The sequence below is a fragment of the Anolis carolinensis genome, chromosome 5, assembly GCF_035594765.1.
Source record: "Anolis carolinensis isolate JA03-04 chromosome 5, rAnoCar3.1.pri, whole genome shotgun sequence".
Lineage (NCBI taxonomy): Eukaryota > Metazoa > Chordata > Lepidosauria > Squamata > Dactyloidae > Anolis > Anolis carolinensis.
In genome coordinates, this window is record NC_085845.1 from 130,709,728 (window position 1) to 130,731,995 (window position 22,268).

At 40.7% G+C, this 22,268-nt stretch overlaps 1 long non-coding RNA gene across 1 annotated transcript in view; it reads right to left on the bottom strand.

The window, feature by feature from the left end:
• Positions 1-5,822: 5,822 nt before the first annotated feature.
• Positions 5,823-22,268, bottom strand: part of LOC103279902 (uncharacterized) — a 41,662-nt gene continuing 25,216 nt past the window's right edge. The window contains exon 3 of the long non-coding RNA XR_010006666.1: positions 5,823-6,973. This is a non-coding gene — a long non-coding RNA (uncharacterized LOC103279902). The remainder of the gene's footprint in view (positions 6,974-22,268) is intronic.

Sequence of the window (22,268 nt, forward strand, 5' to 3'; positions counted from 1 at the left end):
TTTTCTCTTACTTTTCCCTGAATATTCCTTCCTCACACTGCAGACTCTCTGGGCCATCTGTTTTTCTCAATCTCAAAAAAAAATCCTATTGGAATTGGAGATTCTGGTGGCTGGACAATAAAAGGTAGACGAGCAATGAAAGAAAGGACTTTTGCACAGAAATTCCTTAGCCACCTCATAGCTATATTAAGTTCAGTAACCTTGAACTTCACCCATGAGGAATTCCACAAAATGTCTTCTCTTCTAAACATCTCTTAAAGAAAAAAATACTTTTGGATTGAATGAGATGCTGATGGGAAAATGGGAGAATTCTTCAGCACCATGTGGCTGAAAATCAAGGAAGATAGTACTACCAATTTCATAGGCAGGACTGGGAAGTAAAAGACAATATTTGTGGAGGTGGTGATGAGGGATGACCACAGGCAGGTTGTCTATGTATGGTGAGATCAGAAGAGTGGGCAACCAAGAATAGATTTTACAAAGTTTCCTCCAAAGCCTACTCTTAACATTGGACTTGGGGAGGCTCATGGTAAAAATGTCATATGCGCATGCCTGATTTTTTTATTTTCTTTCCTTGGTGACTTCACAGTCACATTCACAGTTTGATTGTGCCAACATTCGATCCTGTATTTTGATGAATACGATAATTAAAGGTTTAACATCACTCTCATTGTTTGTTTTCAACTTCTTAGATAATATATTGGGTTGTCTTAAATATTTATTTATTTATTTATTATTTACAGTATTTATATTTTGCCCTTCTCACCCCGAAGGGGACTCAGGGCGGATCACATTATATACATATAGGGCAAACATTCAATGCCCATATACACATAGAACCGAGACAGAGACAGACACAGAGGCAATTTAACCTTTTCCTGAGGGGATGTTCGATTCTGGCCACAGGGGGGAGCATCTGCTTCATCATCCACTGTGACGGCACTTCCTCATTCCAACATCGTAAATTAGTTAAATTTGCCTCCCCACTTTATAAGTGGTACCTTATTTCCTACTTGATAGATGCAACTATCTTTCGGGTTGCTAGGTCAGCAATGAGCAGGAGCTATTTTTTTTAATTGACGGGTGCTTACCCCGCCACGGGCTGGCCTCGAACTCATGACCTCATGGTCAGAGTGATTTATTGCAGCAGGCTGCTCACCAGCCTGTGCCACAGCCTGGTCCTGTCTTAAGGAGTGCAGGTTGAACAGCAACAGAAAAGAAATTAGAAAGTTAACACAATTTGAGGAAGTACTAATGAATCAGGGTTCTAAAAAGAAAAATAGCAGCTAACAATTCCAGAATGAAGCCAGAAGAATGACTGAATATAAATGTTCTTTCTTGGCAAGATTCATGAACATAATCTGTTCTTCGATAGGTAATAAATACAATCAAGGCCGCTATTATTTTGCAAGATTTAGATTATGGGGCATATCCTATTAAACTTTTTTTCTGTCTGTTTCCCTTTCTTTCTTCTTTAGTCTGCTGTGCTGTAGTGATTTAGCTAGGACCATGTTTAGAGAGTCCATGCCTGGTGAGTCCATGCTAAATCAGATATACCAGGACAGAAAAACAAATTCACCAGTCTGAAGACAAGTCACAGAGGTTTAATACGATTCAGCCAAAAAGAACGCAAGTACAAGCCATTTGCTTCAAAAGAGACAGAGGAATGCAAGATATCTTATACAGTTCTGACAGCAATTCAAACCTTACTCTCTCTCCTCTGATTGGCTGGAAAGGAGGCTGACCAGGATCTATGTTGAGATTGGCTGAGAGCTTCATTGATGTCACGGCCTCCAGGTGGGGGTTCCCTTGGTGGAGAGAATGGCAGCAGGGGATTGATCAGATTGGAGGACCAATCAGCTGTAGAGATGTCCCCTGGGAGGGCACAGTCCAGTGAAAACAAATGACACAGATATGCTGATGAGTTTTTGAGTAGCTCAAATGTCCAGTTCCATGGCAAACAAAGATATAGATCACAGGAAACAAAGGTGCAAAACTCAAGGGACAAAGGTGCCAATCTTGGGTAATCAAGGGTTTGACTATCAATAAAACAGCCTGTGGCACAGGCTGTTGAGCAGCTGCAATAAATCACTCTGACCATGAGGTCATGAGTTCGAGGCCAGCCCGTGGCAGGGTGAGCACCCGTCAATTAAAAAAATAAAAAATAGCCCTGCTCGTTGCTGACCTAGCAACCCGAAATGGCCAGAAGAATTTGCCCAAATTTCTCCATTCCTAGGAGATTATTTTAACAGGGTCATAAAGGGGTGGCTATCTCTAAGCTACATTTTGATACATTTCTAAAAAGCAGTTTATAAAATATATATATATATAAGAAGTAGATACAACACACAGTTACACCAAAAAATCATCAAATTGATGGATTTTTTACAAGGGTTAAGCACAATATAGTTCATGGGGTTACAGCTGTTGCTGGGTTTATTCTTGATCTTCTAAACTTCAAACTTGCACATCTCTGGATCTTCAGGAAAGCATTTTAATAAAAATAAAAATAATATATTTATTTGTGGTCCCTCAGTTAACTATATATATATATATATATATATATATATATATATATATATTTGGGGGGTGGGGTTACAGTGGCTTGATAACAGTGCCACCAAGGTGACACTTTGAGGCAGAAGACCAGAGACATTTTATAATACATAGTGAGAGTACTAGGGTTCCAATTTAATGGCCAAGGCAATATCCTATGGAAGGTGTGGAGTGGTAGTTTAGGGGAAATTATTTAGAATCACATCAGAAAACTGTAGTGCTTCCCCAAGCTACAAATCCCCAGATTTTATAGTATGACCAGTAGAATGATCAAGATTGCCCCCTAATATAGTAGTAATATCCAAATAAAAAGTATTACCATCTAAAGAAACCTCTCTCCAAGTACTAAAGAGTCTGAGTTCAAATTGGCCAACTGTAAAGCTACCTTTAGTTATCTACATGATGTAAGTTAAACATATAACCACTATTTCAGCATCTGCTTTATAGTATTTTCATTTATATCATTCCTACAAACGGGAATGATTCAGCCAAAAAGTATTATATTTTCCCCATCACCTGTTGTTGCTGTTGTTGTCATCATCACATATGTCATCATTTCACAATTGTCACTTTATGCCTTTGCAATACAGTTTCCAGCAGTTGCAGGATGAGTGATACATAAGGCAGGCATTGCTGTGTTGAGCATCATGGTGATTCATTTTTGTTCAGCTGGCAAAATGTTTGGTTTTTTCTTCCAATATTTTACAATCTGTATGACATAACTTTTTTTTGCTAAAAACAAAACAAAAGCTATGTTAAAAATCAATTGATATTCACTATAGCTTCCCTAGAGAGAAAAAACTCTTACATGATACAGCACTGAATTATAAGTTGAAACCCAAAGATAAACAAAGAATGGTGCATAATAAAGACTCTAATAGTGTGGGTTGTTTTAAATATAGTTTGTGTGTAGATGTCAGCCTTCATACATCCAGTCAGTACAGTCAAGTGTTTAAAACACCACAATCTTGCTTGGACTACCCAATCAAACTATTTCTTATTATTTCAAAATGGAAGAAACAACTGGCCTTACAAAATAGCCTATCTTTCCTTTAGAAAGAACTGCTCTTGTCCATAATAATGGCAAGACATATTATTAATGGAATAACACGAAACATTTGGATATTTCTTAAAGACTGTGTAAAATATCCTGGTAGCACCAGAGCTAATCTGTCCTTGGGAGCTAAGCAGGGTCAGTCCTGGTTAATACTTGGATAGGAAGCCCCTATGGAGTCCTGGGTGTTGTAGGCTATATTTCAGAGGAAGATAGCAAGCCAATTCTGAGTATTTCTTAACTCAAAAAGTCCTATAAAACACATGGAGTGATACAAAGACACATGCACATACACAGTATTTCATAAGATTATTCTGAAACTCAAAGAACATTTGAGGAAGACTTTTTTGATTTCTTTTTTTGCTGTGGTTTGGAAACATCATGGATAAAGCATTGAGGAGTAAATTTGGATTATTTCTTCCATATATGATAATAATGTTTGCTCAAACCTGGGAAAAGACTAAAGCACCGAAAATGGAAAAATGAATTAAGTTGCTCAAAATTCCCAAATTGACACGAGTTCTAAAGGATATGTTAACTGAAGAATTTTTGAAAAACTGGCAACTATTTATGGATTTTTTAGTAATAGGAAATCCAGCAATGTAATAAGCTAAGATTATGCTTAATAGCAATTTAGTAGGGTTTTTTAGTTGAATCTCTAATGGTAGAAAAATACTTTTTTCAATTTTATTTCCATTACTATCAGGATGTAGGTGTGTGTGTCAGGGGGGAGTTGTTAGAGTCCTGTTCTGTATTACTTATATGTCTTTTTTCTTTTTTCTCTTGGTCTTTTCTCTCCCTTGTCCTTTTCTTTTTCTTCATTTTTGAATGCATATTATTTTGAATGTAAATAAGGTTGCATGTGTAAAATTGATTTGAAAAGGCATCTAGAAATATGTGAACATTAAAATATTTATTTTGTTCAGTAAGCATTATCCAGCCTTCACTACTCATAAAGCATGATTTAACATATAAGTGTAGTATATGATATCTCTTTATCTGAGTCACTAAGGTCACGAAGACAATATTTGTGTGTGATGTTCATGTCTCTCTGTGAGTTCACATCACTCCATAGACAATAGGACTTCAATTATTAGTAGCTAGTGAATTCCAGTCATTTCAATGGCTCTATGAGACCAGGGATCCTCAAACGTTTTAAACAATGGGCCAGTTCATAGTAGTCATCTGCGCAAAATTAGTTTCTCCCGTTTCATCCGTTTCTTTGTTTCCTTCGGAGGCACGGAACAAGGAGGCCTCTCCCAGTATGAAAATAGACTCGACACGAAGGCAGGTGGGAGTGAGCAGTGGCTCCAAGCCTGAATCATAGATATAGAGGAGAGAAAAGGGATTGCACTCAAGGAAACATATCTTTTAGGGGCTGGAACATGCTGAGTTCACTAACAGCTTGCCAGGGCTTGCCCTCCATTGTGTTTGCTGGGGGCCTTGCTCTGGAACCGTGCAGGCCCAAAGGCTCTGTCAGGCGCTCACGCTTTGGGCCTACATGCCACATATACACTGTGAGTGTGGCGTGTAGGCTCAAACCATGAGTGCCTGCTGCTAGGGCCTGCAGCTGAGTACCAAGTAAGGAGTGCTCCTTACTCGGTGCTTGGCTGCAGGTCCTGGCAGCAGATGTTTGCGGTTTGGGCCTACACACCACATTCACAGTGTGTATGTGGCATATTGGCCCAAAGCGCGAGCGCCTGCCAGGGCCTTTGGACCTGTACAGTTCTGGAGCAAGGCCCCCGGCAAACGTGATGGAGGGCAAGCCCTGGCAAGCCATCAGTCAACCCCGGGCCCACCACTAGACCTCAGCAGTGGCTCAAGGTAGGAAAATGGCAGCAGCCCTAAAACTGAGAACATGGGGAGCATTTGTATAGAATCACTTACCCATTGCCGCCAATAGGATGAAAATATTTGCTTTTTCGGACCCAGGACAAAAAAGTTCATTCAGAAAGGTGCCTGTTTTCTGAACCAATCCACGAAAACAGGGCCATAAGAATGAAACAAACAGAAACAGTGATCCTATACAAAAGCACAAGACTAGTTCATAGTCCCTCAGACTGCTGGGGGGGGGGGGGAGACTCTAGTTTGAAAAACATGAATTAATTCCTATGTAAACTACACATATCTTATTTGTAGTGTAAAAAACATGAAAGAACAACACAATATTTACAATGAAGAACAATTTTAATCAATATAAACTTACCAGTATTTCAATGGGAAGTGTGGGCTTGCTTTTGGCTGATGAGATAGTCAAGTTAATCAGGATTGTTGTTGTTGTGTTCCTTCAAATCGATTCAGATTTAGGGTGATCCCAAGTCTACAGTTTAGTTGGGGGCTGGGTAAATGATTTTGGGGAACCACATCCATCCCATGGGCCTTATTTTGGGGACCCCTGTATTAGACCATCATCTTCTTGTTGTCCTCATCCTTTTCCATGGTCATGTAGGTGCCTCTCCTGATGCCACCATAGGGCACCTATGACAACCAGGTGCTCTTAATGAACTCTGTTGCTGTCTAGCAGCAGTGACATGAGTCCAATCCATCACCTTTTCCATATGCTGGTGATCACAGGGAAAAGGGGCTGGTGGCAGCAGCCTATGTGGACAACAGACTGGTCCACATCAGACCCAATTGTACTGTCCAGAGGGGTAGTAGTTATTTGGGAGATTCTGCCAAACCCCATAGCATCACTCAACTTTCCTTAATATCAGGCTAAAATGGATTAACATGGTTTACCCAGTAATAAGAAATGGAAGTCTCTAGGTGTCTGATGAAAGGTAGGAACAACTTCATGGTGAGTGTGGGCTATTCGGCTCATGTAGACAAGGTCTCAGACTCTTAAAAGAGCCAAAAAATAATAATGGTGCTACTCATTCAAAGTAGCATATTTCTTATCCTTATTTTTAAGTCTATCTAACCCTTGTTTCAAGATGGAAAATGAAAGGTCAACCCATACAATTTCCATTAAAAGTTCTTGTAGAATCCAGATCTCTAAATCACTTCATTAAATCCTCTCTTCTTCAAAGGCTGTTTTTTTAAAAAGAGAGAATATGATCTTTGGTTACAGTTATGTGTGGAGTCCCTTTTGTGTGTTTAGAGTATACAGTGACCAGGCAGAAAACAAAAGAACAGTTGCTCATATCTAAAGCTCAATGGGATCCTAGTTTTACTCTGTGTTTAGAGTTTCCTTCATGGAGCTCTTTATTTACTGTACTTTACAGAGCTGTTTTGAGTGATCAAATGCACTTTTAGGTTGGTCACAAGGCGAACTGAGAATGTCATGTCACAACAAGAGCCAGGGGCTGCTGTGTCCTCAAGTATTGGGTCGTCTCAGGGTTGTAGGGTTCAGTTCATTGTTTCCTGAAAATAAAGGAGGAATTGCAAACGAAAGAGTAAAGGGAGGCTTATTTAAGACAAAAATAAAAGACTTTAAAAAACAAACTAAAGTGAACTTCATGATCTTTATATTCTAAACAGTATTTGTCCATCTTGAGAACTCTTAATTAGATATATACATAAACACACACAGCCTTATTTAAATTATTTCTTGTATAAGAAAACATACAAAATTTAAAGGTTTAGCCTGTGCAATGTGGCTTACCTCTTGTTGTGGGATACAAGAGTGAAACAACACAAATCAATAGATGCCAGAAATAATAAACACCCAGTTCAGAAGACAGCAAAATGCAGCTAAAAATAATTCACATGCGAGAAACTCAAAAAAAAATTCAAGAAAACAAAGATGTCTTCTGATTATTATTAAAGGTCTATTGTGATGATCTTAAAAATATATACAATATAGATGGCACACTTGTTTCTTCTATCCCTGATATTCTAAATACAAAGGTGTCTAAGTTGGAATGAATATGAAAAAAAATTCTTTAAAATATCCAGTCCCTTTACCACTCAAATATAACCTTCTGGAAGACATAAAAACTTCCCTGCACACACACACACACCCTAATTATTAATTGATTAAAATTGAAAATGTTGAGTATTTTGGAGTAAACATGATACAGGTTGAGGATCCATTTTCTGAAATGCTTAGACCAGAAGTGTTTTTTTTTTTTACACCCTCGCCCTCCCCCCTCCCCCAAATCTTGGAATGTTTGCACACACATAATGAGATATCTTGGAGATAGGAACCAAATCAAAATACAATATCCATTTATGTTTCATATACATCTTAGACACATAGCCTGAAGGTAATTTAATGCATGATATTTTAACAATTTTAAAATTATTAAAATTTAAAATTATTAAAATGTTGCAGCTGGCTGCAGCTGGCTGGTGAGCAGCCAGCTACAGCCAGCTGCAACAAATCACTCTGACCAAGAGGTCATGAGTTCGAGGCCAGCTCGGAGCCTGCGTTTGTCTCTGTCTTTGTTCTATGTTAAGGCATTGAATGTTTGCCTTATATGTATAATGTGATCCGCCCTGAGTCCCCTTCGGGGTGAGAAGGGCAGAATATAAATACTGTAAATAAATAAATAAATAATTTTGTACACTGAACCCTCAGAAAGTTAAGGTGTCACAATCTCAGCTACTGATGCAGACATTTTTGGATATCGGACTATTTTGGATTTTGTAATTCCAGATATGAGATATTCAAGCTGTACTATAGCATAACTGTTCTACAATACATTATAAAACACTTCACAATGCACACCATTGGATACAGTGGCCACAATCCAAAACCACTGCTAGTGAAGCACAACCCCACTGGTGTAATTCTACCAGTTGTTCAGTGATATGTCTTCCAACCAACCCTAGTGGAAAGGTATCATGATCACAACTGCCCTCCTTGGCTGACACCTCCAAACCACTGGGAAACATCCACTGCCTAGTACATCAGGGATCATATTAACACAATCCAACAACAAAAATCTTGGTGTCTTGGTTTTAAGGCCTGTTCCTCGGTTTATTTAGGGTGCTGATACAGAAAATTGCATTGGACAAACTGTATCAGCTCTAGATATGGTTATCATGATTTTCTATGGGCAACCGGATGGCAATTGATAGATGGCATATGTTCTGTATCGGATAGGGGGAAACTAGTGCCATTTTTGGAATAATCAGGTAAAATATACTGAGAAACAGAGCTAACATTTGAGGCACCAAAATGTGTGTTGGAATGGCCAGTGTATTAATGGACATCTTCAAGGACCTTGTCCTTAGAGAACTGTATCATTAAACCAGAGTTGAACTACACAGCCTTTCAAATAGCAAGTACCCTCAAACAAAGGGCTCATAAGATACAGACACCCTAGAGCTGCCCATTGGTTAATGTAGCACTGGTATAGTACATGCTACATACTTGCCAGTGGCATAACTTCACACATTGTAAGTTTGACAAACATTTTGCAGAGCGACATTTAAGCAGTTACTAATGCAGCTCTCCTTCATTTAACTGCCTCTGGCAATCAAATGCCATCGGAGCTCTTGTGCCTTTTAAGGGCTGAGCAACAAAGATTTATCCTCACTCTCTCTTTGTCATTTTACAAGAAAGGGCTGATACGGCAAGCTGCCACCTGAGAAATAGGAAGCACAGAAAATTAGGCACACAAAGTCTAGTGGCTAATTTGGAACAACGGAAATCTGTATCAAGTGTTTGGAGAATTGAAAGGGTAGTTCTGCAGATATTGTTATTTTCTTTTCCTCAATCCCCATAACACTTGACCCTAGGACCAAAAACAATAATTACCAAAAAGAGAAAGCAATGTAAATGTTTTACTTGTTTCCAAGTCCAACCTTGTGATGAAAGAAGGAATAAGGCGAAGGATGCTGTATGGGTTCCTAATCTCAAGTTAAGTTTATTTTGCCTGCTGAGACTGATAATAAAACTGTGCTATTAATTTGCCTTCAGGATCTTATTTTACATCCCACAGATGGAATGAAGGTATTTGCTTGAATGAAGCATCAGACCAGTATGTTCTGGCCAAGCTATTCTCTTTGATTTCAGATCTGTTCATCTAAGCCTAGATCTATACTGCCCTATATCCCAGGACCTGGTCCTAGATTATCTGACAGTGTAGATTTATACATATATTCCAGTTCAAAGCAGATATGGGATCAGACCCTGGGATACAGGGCAGTGTGGATCCAGCTTAAGAGGTTTGCTCCAGCCTACCTGACAATACTTTTGCTATTACCTTTCACAACCATTGATAACACTCAACACTAGGCAAGTTTAAAAGGTGAAATACAAATGTTGAAAAGCAATTAAAAGCAATTAAATAGTAGCAATGTGGTAAAACAAAATTAAAATAAAGTAGATATACTAAAATGCCATTTAAAACTCATATTCCCCCCAATCCTACCCACAGCACCCCTTGAATTGAAAACCACAGCACTCCCTGAACCAGGGTTGTTGTATGTTTTCCAGGCAGTATGGCCATGTTCCAGAAGTATGTTTCACCCACATCTATTGCAGGCATCCTCAAAGGTTGTGAGACATACCTCACTACCTCTGAGGATGCCTGACATAGATGTGGGAGAAATGTCAGAAGAGAATACTTCTGGAACATGGCCATACTGCCCGGAAAACACACAACAACCCTATGATCCCGGTCATGAAAGCCTTCGACAACACTCCCTGAAGCGAACTTAAAAACCTTCATGAAAACCCTGCCTGAATAAAAAGGTTTTAGCTTGCCACTGGAAGGACAGCAGGGAGGAGATCATTCTCTCTTCCCTGGGAAGAAAAGCGTTCCAGAGTTGAGGGAGTAACCACTGAGAAGAAAGGTCCATTCTTTCATTCCCACCAACAGGCTTGAGTTGGTGGTGGGACCGAGATAAAGGCCTCTCCTGAAGATCTCAGGGCCCGAGCAGGTTTGTACAAGGAAATGCGATCAGCCATATAGTCTGGACCTGAACCATCTAGGGCTTTAAGGGACATAACCAGCACTTTGAATTGTGCCTGGAAACAGACTGGCAGCCAGTGGAGCTGCTGCAACAGGAGGGTTGTCCGTTCCCTGTAGTTAGCCCCAGTGAGCAACCTGGTTGTAGCTCTGACCAGCTGAAGTTCCTGAGCACTCTTCAGAGGCAGCCCCATGTAGAGCGTGTTACAGTAATTCAGACAGGATGTAGCCAGATCTGCATCACTGGAGCTTGGACACCAGGTGTACCTGTTCCTCAGGATATTATATCTACCCAGAGAGACGTATGCTTTAGTTAAATTCTCTTGGGACTACTGTAATATCATCTGCACAAAGTTATCTTCAAATGGTGTTTAGAAATGTCAGCTGCTCCCAAAACTTCAGCCAGATTGCTTAGCTGGGCTAGATATAAGGAGTGTATATCTCTATCTTGTTAAACCTCAAGTAGCTACCTATCTATTTCCAGACACAATTGACAATGTTGATGATATATAGTATTATAAGGCCACATCTGAAGAACTGTAGTCTCCCTTATGAATGCCCTGATTTTGAGATCTTCAAGGAAAACCTTTCTTTCTATCTCACCACCATCTAGGATAAATCCAGTAATAAAACAGGAGTTGTCTTCTTGGTAACTGCATCTGATTTTTGAACATCTATCCTAGAGAGTGGGAAAGGAGTGAGTCAGGGCCGTATACTTTCACCCTATCTATCTATCTATCTTGTACGCAGAACACATCATGCGACGTGCAGGGCTTGACAAATCTAAGGCCAGAGTTAAAATTGCTGGAAGAAACATTAACAACTTTAGGTATGCAGATGATACCACTCTGATGGCTGAAAGTGAGGAGGAGCAAAGGAGCCTTATCACCAAGGTGAAAGAAGAAAGTGCAAAAGCTGGGCTGCAGTTAAAAATTTAAAAAACCAAGATCATGGCAACCACACCTATTGATAACTGGCAAATAGAGGGAGAAAATGTGGAGGCAGTGACAGACTTTATATTTCTAGGCACGAAGATCACTGCAGATGCAGACTGCAGCCAGGAAATCAGAAAACGTTTACTTCTTGGGAGGAGAGCAATGGCCAAACTCGATGAAATAGTGAAAAGTTGAGACATCACACTGGCAACGAAGGTCCGCATAGTCAAAGCAATGGTATTCCCCATAGTAACCTATGGATGCGAGAGCTGGACCGGAAGGAAGGCTGAGCAAAGGACGATAGATGCCTTTGAACTTTGATGCTGGAGGGAAATCCTGAGAGTGCCTTGGATCGCAAGAAGATCTAACCAGTCCATCCTCCAGGAAATAATGCCCGGCTGCTTACTGGAGGGAAGGATGCTAGAGGCAAAGATGAAGTATTTTGGCCACATCATAAGACAGGAAAGCTTGGAAAAGATCATGATGCTGGGGAAATTGAAGGAAAAAGGAAGAGAGGCCAACCAAGGGCAAGATGGATGGAAGTGACTGGCATGAACTTGAAAGAACTGGGGGTGGTGACGATCAACAGGGAGCTCTGGTGTGGACTGGTCCACGAGGTCACAAAGAGTCGGAAATGACTGTATGAATGAAGAAGAAAGATCCTAGAGAGTCTAGATACTGCCCCTTTCCAAGATATTATGTATGCAATTGATGTTTTAAAAAAATCACTGGGACTACCCAAACATGATACAGAGCTAGATCTTCCATGAGGAGGGGAAAATCAAGCCCAACCATTAAAGTTTTCTGCTTTAAACTGAGTCCGCACTGCCAGATAATCTAGGATAAACAGAAAACATGGGATCAGATCCTGAGATATAGGGCCTGTCTGGAGGGGCCTGAAGACTTGCCCAAGGTCACCCAGTGGGTTTCATAGCTGAGTGGAGGTTCAAACTCTGGTCTCCAGAGTTGTAGTCCAACACTCAAACCATTATGCCAGGCACAAATAGCCTTTGTTTAAAGGAGCTTCACAATTTGATTCTTTCTTAACTGAGGTGTGCCTGTATTACAACCAGTCTTATTTGGAAAGAAAAGATCAGTGATGTATTATTAGAAGAATCTCTGCTTCACTGAGCACTTTATGCTGCTTCAAACTGCAGACTAGAAAAGAAGGCAGCATCTGACATTTAGGGCAGTGCTGTGTGCTACAGATAGCTCAACAAATAATTTTTCCAGAGATGTCCATGGCGTGTGAACAGCCTGTGATCAGTGCCTCTCCCCCCTTCCCTCAAACTATTATTATTTAAAAGGATGGCTCACTGATGTTGACCAGGAAACATCTTCAGTAAATGTACGTCAGTTTATTTGTTGCCCCTGAACTGTTTCACTTATGTATGGGCTATTCATGGGCTGTGACGTCAACCTGGAGCACTGAGGGAACCAATGCTGACAAAAGTTCCTGAATTAACATTGTATTTGCACAATGACGAAGGCAGATTATATGATCTGACACGAGTTTCTTTTATTCGAGAACGTACTGATGAATATATTACTGTTCTTTGTCAGAACACTCTACATAGTTTTTGTACTTCCTGTAGGTTATACCAGAGAACATTTCTCACATCATATTACTATATTTTTTTCTTCTTGATAAACAAGGTAAAGGTGAAGGTTTCCCCTGATGTTAAGTCCAGTCATGTCTGACTCTGGGGGTTGGTGCTCATCTCCATTTCTAAGCCGAAGAGCCAGCGTTGTCCGTAGACACCTCCAAGGTCATGTGGCTAGCATGACTGCATGGAGCGCCATTATCTTCCCGCTGGAGCAGTACCTATTGATCTACTCACAATGGCATGTTTTCGAACTCCAGCAGAAGCTGGAGCTAACAGCGGCTGCTCACTCCACTCCCGGGATTTGAACCTGCGACCTGTCGGTCTGCAAGTTCAGCAGCTCAGTGCTTTAACACACTTCACCATCGGGGCTCCATTGATAAACAACCTATGCTCAAAAAGTGTGGTGCACTTAATTACTGGAATATATTGTTTTGTCTTCCTTCTCCTCCTAACCTTGAACATTTTTTAATTTAAGAAGTGCTAATAATTACTAAGCACTGTGTCAAAAATACCCCAAAGGAAGCAGATCTGATCTTAAAGCTAAGTAGATTCAGCCCTAGTTTCACTTGAATGGACAACTGTCAATGAATACCAGACACTGTGGGCTATATTTCAGAGGAAGGAACTGGCAAAACCATGTCTGCTTATATTGGGTCCCTCAAAGAGCCAAAATTATTTGCCTGTGCTGTTTTAATCTGTTTTTGGGTTGTGTGAGTGCAATGGAATTAATGCAGTTTGACACTACTTTGACTATCATGGCTCAATGCTATTGAATCCTGAGAGATGTGGTTTTGCCAGGTCTTTAGCCTTTTCTGCCAAAGAGTGCTAGTGCCTCACCATAATACAAATCTGGAGATTCCATAACACCAACCTATGGCAGTTAAAGTGGTGTCAAACTGCATTAATTCTACAATACAGATGCACTGCTTGATCTTTGTTTGCAATCCACACTTCACCCACTGGAGATTGCTAAAGCCATCCCTGAAAAACTTCATCTAGAGCTAAGTATCAGGTGAATTATACTGACTTGAAAACAGTATACGTGAAAGGGATCTAGGAGTCATTCGACCTCATCACTTGGACGAGCTCCCCCCATGCAATTTCACAAGCTTCCATGGAGAAATGGCAGGGACCACTCCGTATGCCATTCCTGAGTGGTGCTACTTCCCCCATAATGTGGGGGAAGTGTTGCTGAAGTTTGCTGACTCCATTGAAGCCAGCAAAACATGGGAACCTTCCTGTGTTAGGAGCAGAGCGTCCTACAACACTTCCTCTCCAGTTGGGGGTAAAACTTCAACAGGAAGTCCAGAAACATCATGTGATGGGCAGCATTTCCATCCATCACAGGACTGTCCCTTTCGTGTCCTAGGATGCTAAAAACAGTAAATGTGATGAGGTCCTTAGTACACTTGAACATGATTCAATAACAGTAGCTGAAAAAGCCAATGCCATTCTAGACTGCATCAATACGAATACAGTGTGTAGATCGAGTAAAGTCATAGTCCCACTCTATTCTGCTTTGGTCAGACCTCACCTGGAATACTGAGTTCAGTTCTGGGCACCACAACTGAAGAAGGATATTGTCAAGGTAGAACATGTCCAGAGAAGGGCAACCAAAATGATAAAAAGTTTGGAAACCAAACTCTATGAGGAACAGCTGAGGGAGCTGGTTATGTTTAGCTTGGAAAAAAGAAGTCCTGAGAGGGGACATAATAGCCATGTTTAAATATTTGAGATGATGCCACACTGAGGAGGAGGAGGAAAGCTTGTTTTTTGCTGCTCCGGAGACTATGACACAGAGCAATGGATTCAAATTGCATGGGGAAAATTTCCACCTAAACATTAGGAAGAACTTTTTGATGGTAAAAAGTGTTCAGCGGTGGAATATGCTTCTTCCAACTGTGGTGGAGTCTCCCTTCTCTAGAGTTTTTAAAGCAGGTGTCCTTCAGGGGTGTTTTGAATGTGTGTTGCTGCATGGCAGGAGGTTGGACTGGATGGTCATTGTTATTTCTTCCAACGCTATGATTTTATAATTACATGGTTCTATGATTATATAACTGATGCAAAAAAATGTTAATGCATTTTTAATAAGGAGAAAGAAATTATGAGAAAGAAAGAAAGAAAGAAAGAAAGAAAGAAAGAAAGAAAGAAAAAATTATGGAGTTCCAAACACAATAGCGAAATGACAGATAGGCAGTGATTTTGGAGGTTGAATGAATCTCTTATCCACCTGTCAATTGCTTTGCATATCTTGACACTGCAGGGTCATCAAAATCAGAACATTTATTATAGAAGAATACCACAACCAACTTATTGTGGATATCCAAATACCTGCATATAGAGCAGAGGTTCTCAACCTGTGGGTGTCCAGGTGTTTTGGCCTACAACCCCCAGAAATCCCAGCCAGTTTACCAACTGTTATGATTTCTGGGTGTTGAAGGCCAAAACATCTGGGGACCAACAGGTTAAGAACCATTGTGATAGACACTGGCATTTAAAATGCTGATTTCTACCTGATTTTCAGCCAAACAGTGGCCCAAAATCTTGCGATTTGGAGGCCGGATGGCTAGATTCCCTCCTGGTTGATCAGAAATCGACCATGGGGCATCACCACCAGCCTCAAACTAGATTAGCCTGAGGTGTCATTTGAATTTTGGAAGGAAACATGGGCTTTAGGACTGTATAGATGGGCCCCGAGTCAATCCATATCAGGTAGATCTTATCAGTCGAATGACAAATATGTATAGGATGGAGTAATTTGGGAGTCTTTTTGACATCATTGCCCTACAACAACATAGACCTGACCAAATGAAACATTGGACAATTATCCAGATGCTGAGATACTTATGCAGTAGGACTTCATATTGTATTGGTTATCAAAGTTTCAACAACTGACATAGGACATAATCCTCAATTGCACTTGAGTGTAATGGACAAGCTTAGGAGATGCAGGATTGATCTTCTTGTACACAGCTCTGTAAACATCCATTCCTGCCCATCAACTTCTGCTACTGTTTCATTCTGCCTGATGGTAAGACTGGTCCTAGAAATGTGATTAACAAAACAGTACAACATAAAGATGGTGTACAATGTGTAAGGACACTGCTGAACATTTATGCCATACATGTGCCTCACAAAAGAATAAGAGGAATAAAATAGAGATTTATGCTCATTTCATTCTTTTTCTTTTTGAGAAATGAGAAGAGAGCTGGAATCAGTTTCGGGCACTCTTTTGAGAGATATCAGAAGAATGGAACACTGAAAATAACAATTTCTGTGTAAGACAAGAGAGCATTTATTACTGCTATCTGTTGCTAATACCTTCCACTGGTATTTTCAGGTGATAGATATGAAGGATGTAATTACCCAAATTATACATAGCTACCCTCATGTGATCATTGATACTTCTTTTTAATTAAAAAAAAAGATAATTGCAAGGTCAAGGGACTTTAAATCCAGAAATAAGAATAATTAATCTGAATAATTTTGAAACAAAAAGCTTTAAAAACGTATCAGAAAAAAATCTTTTGTATGATTCCATTTGTAGTCATTATAAAAGAAGTAAAGTTGGAGACCTCCCCTCTGTTAAAGGACTTGGATTTTGATGAAGGCAAAAGTGTAATCAAAAACTCAATATGAAACAGAAAACCTGGATGATAAATTAAAATGATAACTTCTTTTACGTGATGGATGTGTTCAGAACCTTCCTGCAAAACATTATTACCATCAAAGTACACATGGCCAGAGCCTGGAAAAATTAAATTTAGACTGTACCTCCTAGAATCTAACAGCCAACATGACCACTAGCTATACATGAATGACTCAGAATGCATTTACCTGAAGTTAATGCACTTTACCCGTCATGGCTGAAAGCTATGGAATCACAGGAGTTGTAATTTTACAAGGTCTTTAGCCTTCTCTGCCAAAGAGTGCTGCTGCCTCACCAAAGTACAAGTCCTAGGTTTCCATAGTATTGAGGTATGGCAGTTAAAGGGGTGTCCAACTGCATTAATTCTATATTGTAAATGCATCCTAATTAGCTCTGCTAGAACTTCATGTTACTGCGAGTTATGTTGATACTTTGAATATAATTATTATACCCAGAGCCACCCTTAGGTAATTTTCATGAGTAGGCAATAAGAATTTTGGCGCTCCCCCCCCCGAATTTTGGCACCCCCCCCCCAAACCGGGGTGGGGCTGAGGAGCAGGGAGGGGAGGGGAGGATCAGGGCCATCCGGGGCTTCTGCTCCTGGGACCCGTGACCCCCGCAGACTTACAGCGAGGCACAGCGCTTGGCGCTGGAGGAGCTGATCGCGGGTGGGCGGGCGGCTTTCCAGGCTTTCTCGTGGCGGGAGAAGTGGGCACCCGCTTCTCTTCTCTGCAGCGCGCCGAGGAATGCCTTCCTTCTCTCCAGGAAGGCGTTCCTAGGCGCTTTGCAGAGGAGAGAAGCGGCGCCCACTTCTCTTCTCTGCAAAGCACTGAGGAACGCCTTCCTTCTTGCTGGGAAGGCGTTTCTAGGTGCTTTGAAGAGGAGAGAAGCGGCACCCACTTCTCCTGCCACAGGAAAGCCTGGAAAGTCACCCACCCACCCACAATCAGCTCCTCCAGTGCCAAGCGCTACACCTCGCTGTAAGTCTGTGGGGGTCGCAGGTCCCAGGAGTGGAAGCCCCAGAAAGGCGCATTCTCCAGGCACTAGGACAGATTTGCCATGGGGCTGGTCCTTAACGGTGCCCCCTACAAGATGGCGCCACAGGAAAGTGCATAGTTGGCCTGGCGGTTGAACCGCCTCTGATTATACCACTCAAATGAAAATTCTCAATAAATGTTCTATGATTTGAACCTGGATTTCAATGATGAAAAATAAATTCAAAGTTATTCCATGTTTCAAATATTTCTCCAAAATAAATAGGGCCAATCCAAAATACTTTGCAGCCCTAAACAAATTCCATGCTGAACTGAAAATCAAAACCGCTGGACAGATATAACCAATGAAAGCACTCCCTTTAAATACATTCATCTGGGAACCTACAGGTTTGATTTCAAGAATTTAAAATAACAATATCAGCATGATCCTATAATCCTATAGGTTTAAAGGGAGGGCAAGGGTGGAGGGTTTCATTCTGCCCCCTTGCATTTACCAATATATGCAGGAGATATGTGAAAAGGCCTCCAGTTGCACAGGTGAACTCCCCTTGGTGAAATGCATGCACTGATCCATCCCATGGTTGTCACATTAGATGTCTAGAAGATAGAACTGTCAAGGAGATGTACATCTCCATGTTAAATTCTCCCTCTCTATATCCCTAACATGTATAAACACTTACTAGTACTGCGATGCAATCTTTCACCACTCATTCAATATCATTGGGTGCTATTAACAGTGATGAAATCATGATGTATGGTTAGCAATACTACATCTTTTGGGAGAACGAAGAGAATTTAAAATAGATACCATTTTGAGTTCCCACTGTTAGCCTTAGCTTCTGCCAATCTAGCAGTTCGAAAACATGCAAATGTGAGTAGATCAATAGGTACTGCTCTAGCAGGAAGGTAATGGCGCTCCATGCAGTCATACCAGCCACATGACTTTGGAAGTGTCTACAGACAACACCGGATCTTCGGCTTAGAAATGGAGATGAGCACCAACTCCCAGATTCGGACATGACATGACTAGACATAATGTCACAACTAGACTTAAACATTTACCATTTTGAGAGATGTTCCTGGAGAACACCTATAATGTAAAATTCCACATTTCCAGTTATGCATTCTAACTGATTGTCACCAACAGCTCATATGCCTTTTTTGTACCTGGATGGCTAGTGGGTAATATATTGTTTTTGGAGAATTCTGGGAGTTCTAGTCCAGTTTTCACTCTCTCAACTCTGACCAATCTTACATATTCTGCTCTGAAGACAGATGATAAGATGATAATAATTCACATGTTTATGTGAAGTCTCCTTATCCTTTTTCAATATTTTTGCTCTGTTGGGACTACATTTCTCCTTTCATTTAGTGCACACCCTTTATGCCGATGATTTGTTCCCTATCATTCTCTAGTTTGGGGACATTCCAAAACTAAAATGGGCAACACTTGTCGATGTAATATTACTAAAGCTGAAGTACAAAGCAGCCTCCCAGGAACAATTGCACAAGCTGATGTCTTTTGTCTGTCATTTGTAAGTAGAAAATGGTTTTCCTCTCCTAACATCCAGTATAGATGGGAAATAAAGGAAGCTTTGTGACTCATCAAGGAATACACAGCCACAATACAGCTACTCTGATATTTTTCCAATGTTTGTAGCATAAAGTCTACAGAGCCTTTGATGGATGTTGTGCGTAGAAGTGGAAGGTCATATGTTGGGTCCCTTATTGTTTGGGCTTTAGTGAAAGCAAGGAAATCAGAGCAGGTGTCACTACTTTTCTTCCTGAATCAATCCAGAGCTAACTCATGAAAGAACTGGAAACAAGACATAGTTCAGTTTCAATTTCTCAAACCTGGCCAGAAGGAGAACTTATAAGTTAACCTGACATATGTGAGAGATCACTGATAGTTTTGACTCCATGTCCATTACATATTAGCAACATTCATCTCTGCTTCATGGTCTATGCTTCACTGAGTATTTCACTTTGGTGTAGAGACAGTAAACAAGCTCACATAAAGTATACCTCATCTAAAGATGCCTTTCACACTAGACAATTATAGTGTAACTTTTACTCCTATGTCTCCAACCTATGCAATCCTAGGATCTGTGGTTTCATACAGTGCTTTGCATTCTCATTCTGAGACCTCTAGCACAGAGGTTCTCAACTTGTGGATCCCCAGGTGTTTTGGCTTGCAACTTCCAGAAATCCCAGCCAGTTTACCAGCTGTTAAGATTTCTGGGAGTTAAAGGCCAAAACATTAGGATACCCACAAAGTGAGAACCACTGCTCTGGCACTTTATCAACATGAGTCTGGGGCCCCTGGTGACACAGTGTGTTTAAGCGCTGAGCTGATGAACTTGCGGACCAAAAGGTCCCAGGTTCAAATCCCGGGAGCGGAATGAGTGCCCGCTGTTAGCCCCAGCTCCTGCAAATGTGAGTAGATCAATAGGTGCCGCTCTAGCGGAAAGGTAATGACGCTCCATGCAGTCATACCAGCCACATGACTTTGGAAGTGTCTACAGACAACACCGGATCTTCGGCTTAGAAATGGAGATGAGCACCAACTCCCAGATTCGGACATGACATGACTAGACATAATGTCACAACTAGACTTAAACATTTACCATTTTGAGATATGTTCCTGGAGAACACCACATGACCTTGGATATGTCTATGGACAACGCCGGCTCTTCGGCTTAGAAGTGGAGATGAGCACCAACCCCCAGAGTCGATCACTACTGGATTTAACATCAGGGGAAACCTTTACTTTTTACCTATGAGCCTGTAGGCTGCAGATATAGGAAGGTAAAGTGGTATAAAATTCCTGTTACCTAAAGATGCCATTCACACCAAATAATTACAGCATTTTGATATCACTTTAACTGCTATTCTCCATCCTGTGGAAAGGCTAGGATTTATAGTTTCATGCAGTGTTTCTTATTCTCTTTCTGAAACCCTTATCACCACACTTACCTACCATATTCTGTAGGCTGCAGACATAGGGAGTTAAAGTGGTGTAACATAAAAGAAACAAAAATATGTCTCTGAAGCTGCTTATGTGGCAAGATATTTGTTTTGAAATCTTGTAATGTCCCCATAATGTGAGATTTTCATGTTTCTACTACACTTTGCAATCCAGTTTGTAGTAAGGATTTTTTTACGCACTCCACTTTTGTTTTCCTTTCAGTGTACTTTCCTTGCCCTCATTCTGTTTGTCCTTTTGTTTCAATCCCTTGCCAGATGGTCTTCCACTATCACGTGACCAGTGAATCACATTCACAGGTGCAGGTTATAGATGCATCAAATATCCAGGTAGTGGCCAGTTTTATCCATTAAAGCTTGGCATGTGATTAGCAGGCTTAATTAACGGCTAGTGACTCATGTTCTTAACATGGCATCTCGTTCTAACCAGTTTGTGGCAAACCTTGCCTGTATCAAAGGCAAATAGCCTCTCAGATGCCTAATACCTTATGCTAATGCATTTTTAAACTGCAATGGGACAAAGTTTGAAACTTCAGCATCTATAATAAATATGGGCCAGCTACATATCCTACAGCAACTAGCAGTGTGTTAACTGGTACTATATCTTAAAAACTACACTGTTAATGTTTACTGAAGGGCTATTATAGCACTGTATCTATGTTTAGGGATCCTAATTTTTATATTTTTCATTTAGGCTCTGAACAACACTTGCATTAGGATTTACTTGGAGTGGACTTGAGCCAGCATGAAGGACATACAAATACTAGATGCTATGAAGCAAATATATTTTTAATTAAAACCTACAAAAGCAGATTCATAAATGTGTATTAACATGATCTGCTGGTTATTTCAAACAAAGAAAGGATTCTGTTATTTTCAAATGTAGGGATTTCCTCTTAACATATTACAAGGTGTGATCAGATAAACAGAGGTCACATTCCAAGTATAAATTCAGAGAGCAAAGTTAATCCTAACTGTCATGGCTTTCTGAATATACATTCAGAAGGAAACCATTAAATGAAAGTTAAATGTGAGCAACAGCTGGAACCACACTTGGAAAATACCTTTGTGAAACATCTTACAGAATACTGTAAACTGCATGGCCATGGGCAAATCCTGGATATTGTAGTCCAAAAATAATATTTTCAAGTACTAGAAAGAATACAGAGAGAGCTGTAGGGGCAGGCCCGTAGCCAGGATTTTGTTTCGGGGGGAGCTGGGATTTTGGTTTGGGGGGCGGGTGGGTGGGCGGGCTGAGTCTGAGCGGGAGAGGATCTACTCTAGCAAACCTTTTGTATCGTTTTCCCAATACCCCCATGCATATGGGATATATTGAGCATAGTGATCAGATCATGATATGAATAAACTTAACAGTTTAAATAATAAATGTAAGGTCTTCATGCGGACTACCCTGAGCATTTGGGGGGGGGGCTGAAGCCCCTGAAGCCCCCCCCCTCCGGCTACATGCCTGTGTAGGGGATAGCTGTAACAGTAGATTTACCCTAGAAACCCATGTATAACCACCCCATCACATTGAGAGCGGAAAGCATGGGTGACCATCCCTTCAAAAGTAGAGAATCTCCCCTCTTATATTGTCAGCAGTCCCGTTTAGTGTTCTGCCTCC